We start from the raw sequence: 5,043 nt of genomic DNA on the forward strand, positions 1-5,043 counted from the left end.
ATTTGTTCCTGCTCCCGGTGGTTGGAACCTTTATTCCACTATGGATTCTTGTGAGTGTAGTCTTTGTTCACTTTACAATAAAAAATAAATAAACAGTTTTGAAAACTTCTGTATTCATTCTTTTCCTGCTTTGTGTGTCAACGTTTACGGTTTCTAAGCAAGAGAGCATACGGCGGTAAAACCCGCCGAAGGGTAGACCTGGTCGAAATTACAGCCAAAACTCTTCCGGTCTCCTTATTTTCAAGGACTTCGAAGGGTCCAGTCTAGGTAGACCGCGTCCTTGGAGGATGCAGCCCAGGATTTCGAACAGAGCACAGGTTTACCTGCGGGTGCCTTATTGTGATACTTCCGGTGTTGAGTGAATAAAAAAAGTGAGTACTAATTGTTTGTATCTGCCTTAAATGCTTCCCTTACTTCTTCCTGAAAGCCTAGTTTATTTGTTTATATTATCTACAAGCAAGCAGACTTGATGTAAACATTTTTTTAGTTACGTGTATCACGGTCGCCAGCCATAGCGCATGTACGGTTTCTTTCTCCGCGAGGGAGGGGGGAGCGGGGAGAGACGGCGTGTTGTATTAGAGCACCTGCCTCTGCGATGTGTTGTTGAACCAGTAGATGGTGCTGTTGGATCACCTAAGCTGCTGAATATAGATGTCCTGACTGAAAAGGGATAATTATGATGTATAGCCTGTTTGTATGTTTATTGATAGAACTCTGTTTAAATACCTGATATTTAAATATATTGTTTATTGTTGTTATTTGTTTCAGAACTGTTCCAACACGGAGTTCACACTAAAGTGTACAGCTAGTGAAGCCTGTTGCAAAGGAAACCAACTCTTGCTCTTCATTCCTGTGTCCTGACCGACACCCATCCTGGTTGTTGTATATTCCAAACGGATTAGCATCCAGTTTAATTCTCCTTAAGAATTAGAATTTTAACTTTCAATTTATTGAAATATAACCAAAGAAAAACGAAATGTTACAAAAGTGTACAAAAAATAAAAGTAAATGTATACAAAAGAGCTAAAATTGAAAAATAACGTATCTAATAAAACAGTAAACTGCAACTTTTCTATACTTTCAAATCAGGGGGAGAAAAACTACTTTAACATCTAAGGACAATGATTATTTCATCTTATAAAAACATGAACTAAATTTCTTTTTCTTTTTTTGTCAATTAAATAAAAGCTTTAAAGTAATAAAAAAAAGACAATAAAGGAAGAATAAGCATTCAATTCATGTAAAAAAAGACAATTTAATGATTTCAAGTACATTTTTTAAATTTTTATGTTTGAGTCATACTTTGCTTCAAAAAGCTAAGATGAAGTCATTTAGACAGAGCTGCAATTTATCACTTTGATTATTGTGGTGAAGGTTTCCTTCCAGTGGAAAAGAAAGCCTTGATGTTTATGATTCAGCTTGTTGATGGTTTCCAGTATTCATATTTTGAAGTTCTTGTTCTGTTGCAGCAGGTTGCTTACATTTCAGACACAAAGGTGTGCGATATTTATAGACTAAAAAACCTCCGATTAACAGACTTAAAAGAACTCCAAGAGGGACTCCTACTTTCAGTCCAATATTGTTCCCTCCATCCGTCTTATTTTTATTTCCTTCATCCTCTTTCTTTACGTTTCCTCCATCGTGCTCCAGTCCTCTCTTGTTCCCTGTACAGAAACAGGTGTTAAACTAATTAATCAGGTGGGAGATTACTGAAGATCATCTTCTGCTCTCAAAGCAGCTGAATCTGCAAAGTCTGATCATTTCAGATCTATTTATCTTCTATCAATAATTAAGAAGCTGCTGATCCAGAAACAGACTCACCTGAAGCAGAAACATCCAAGCTGAAGATGGGATCAGAATCCAAATGTGATCTTTTCCTTCTTTTATTCAGTGTATGAAGAACTCTACATTCATACGTTCCGGTATCTTTAATCGTCACATTCTTCAGAACCAAAGATACATTTCCATCCTTCATCTCTCTGTCCTGTAGATCCACCCGGTTACGATAAAACAGATGCTGGCCATCAGGATCAAACTGATCATCTCGATACAGAGCTACATGTTCTTTTTCTCCTAGATCAGCTCGGCTCCAGTCTACAATATCCACAGGTTCTTTCTCTAGAACTCTACATGGTAGGATGATGTCCTCTCCAGGTTCTGCTGGGATCTTTGTCGGATCTGCTGGAGAGGAAACAGCAGAGAGGAACCCTGATGAGATATTAAGGTCAGGTAATTGGTCCCAAACCATTAATGTGCACCAGGAGACACTCTTTAACATCAGGCATTGTGCTGTGAGGTTTTCATTTATCACTTTAGGATTTGCTGAAGTATTGTCTAACATAAACATTTAGATAACATGATTTGTTTTTAGACTGTCTTTCCTTTTTCTTAAACTTAATCAGATATTGAGAACCTGCTTCCTAGAGGGTAAATAATCCAATATTAATTGTGCTTATTTTCAATTAAACAACAAGAGAAATTCTTTCCACAGACAGAAAGATGTTGAATAACCTTTGACCTAAATTGGTCTGGATCCCTTTCCAAATCATCTCACGCTAGGTAACAGCTTCTCAGGCATCAGTAAGATAAGTGTCAAAGCAAGAATACACCAGTTGCATACGACTTTTTAATCTCCGATTTTTTCATGTCATACTGACTGCGTACAGAGATATGACTAGGCAGCGTGGGAAGATTTGCGCTGATTTTTTTCACTTTTGTCTCTGAGTTATACACAAATGAAAACAAATTCCCACATTTGACTTGGACAGATTATCAAAAGTTATTTAAAAGACAAGAAGAACCACAAAAAACATTGGCACATTCTATAAAGCAAAGCCCAACTTAAAGGGGAACACTGTTTAATTTTTTACATTGGGACCTTGATTTTACATTATTCCATCATGTTCTACTCACTCATATGAGTCTTGTGTCAGTTGGAGCCGTTCTGAAGATATTGCGTTAGGTTATATCCAAGTAACGTCTTCCTATGGGCAACGACTTGAAGGCACAAACTAAACTGTTCATAATTTATTCTTTATGGTACGCCAGCATTCAGAACATGGAGGCCAATCACTGTCCCCCAGACATCCCAGTTACATTTTTTATAGTTATAATTTTTTAAAACAAAGCCGAGTGTGTATGACGTCATCCACGTTTGCCGGCTACCATTCCTTCATCCTGTCCTCTGAACTGCTGCTAGTTTTCCTCACATGCCTGGAAGATGTCTAGAGCTGCTACCACAGATGATCTCGCTCTCCAAATGGAATTGAACGATTCAGATTAGCTAGAATGAATAGAAGGGGTAGAGCGTAGCCGCCTGTGGCCCGAGCTGCCTGTCACAACTCCAGTCCGGCACGTGGATGACGTCATACACACTCTGCTTTGTTTTTAAAAGATATAAATATAAAAAATATAACTGCGGATGTCTGGGGGACAGTGATTGGCCTCCATGTTCTGAATGCTGGCGTACCATAAAGAATAAATGATGAACAGTTTAGTTTGTGCCTTCAAGTCGTTGCTCATAGGAAGACGTTACGGAACGGAATATCTTCAGAACGGCTCCAAATGACACAAGACCCATATGTGTGAGTAGAACATGATGGAATAACCTCAAACCAAGGGCCAAATGTAAAAAAAACTGTGTTCCCGTTTAAGGCTGAGCAGCATCTCAAACCAGATCAGATAGAGAATGTTCATAAGCATATATTAAAAAAACATAATGAGATCTAAATATAAAGAAGAGAAAAACACAGTAATAAACCCATTGGGGCGTTTTCTTTGCTGACTGAGGCAGAGAGATGATTATACTTTGTGACAGCGTCTATCTTCCTCTCAGACCCATAAAATTGCCCCTGAATTGCTGCATAGTCTGACTGAAATAGACCTGGGGTCTATTTCAGTCAGAGCTTGCATAAAATCATGTCGGGTGTGATCATCCCTATTGATTTTCAATGAGCGCTAAACGTCACAATCTCATCCGATTTTGCGTCTGACAGGAAATCGGATGAGATTGTGGCGCTTAGCGCTCATTCGGGGTGTTTTGGCGTTTAAGCTCGTCTTGTCTTGCTGGTCATCAGCCTAATTCAAGCTTTTAGCTACAAATGCGAACAGCCATACATTGTACACCCTTTATAAATAGAAATTTGAAATTGTGCGCCTTGCTTTTGGAATATATATAGCTTTGGTACTTAATTTTCCCATGGGAACTCACTCAAATGTTCAAATGTTCTGCTTGTGTGACATTTTTAGATTTGAACTCAGAAGAGAAACCTCCCCTTTGTACTAAAGGTTCAACGATTTATCTTTTTTTTTTTTTTTTTTTCGATAACTGATCACTTTCAGCTCAACCAGGAAAAGACTGGGACTAAAAAACATTCCAAATCAAAGTCCACAACAATCGCTATGTGAAAAATCATCAACATCTAGCATGGCTGTCACAATAGTTTATCTTCACTCATGACGTACTACTCAAATTACAGCAAACCTATTGATGTTAGACGTGTTAGAGGTTGTGTAAATTCTCTGTCCTTTTGGTCATGGTAACCACAAAAAGGCTTAATTAAGAATCAACCAGACTTTCACTCAACTAGCGCAAAGTTGTTCTTGTGAAATTGTCAGACTGTTAACAAGGAGATATGCAGCTATCTTGTATTGCTGTAAAGGTGAACCTGATGGGGGTTAAAAATTGAGTAACTGAATCAGAGTGATTCGGAAGATTTAATCACTTTTCATGACAAGCAGCCAGTGAGGTATGCTCAGCACTTGAGTTGACGGGGGATGGGATTCTAGCCTTGTGAGACCATCCTGATCTCGCCAGCTTTCAAGGTTTCATTCGCAGATCAGTCTGGAGACTCTCCGTTAAAGAAAATTTGGACCCGTTCACCAAACGAACGTCCAATCAGTGTTGGCTTTGAGGAGGGTTGAGGTGTGACGCAACGAGAAGCGCGACAGTTCAGTCTAAAGAACATGGCAGCTTCAGCCGATGAAACTAGCGTTAGCGTGGCTATCGAGCAAGTTTTATCGGAATTACAGAGTATTTCTTCA

This window comes from Cyprinodon variegatus, unplaced genomic scaffold, assembly GCF_000732505.1.
Source record: "Cyprinodon variegatus isolate N-32 unplaced genomic scaffold, C_variegatus-1.0 Scaffold699, whole genome shotgun sequence".
NCBI classification, from domain to species: Eukaryota; Metazoa; Chordata; class Actinopteri; order Cyprinodontiformes; family Cyprinodontidae; genus Cyprinodon; species Cyprinodon variegatus.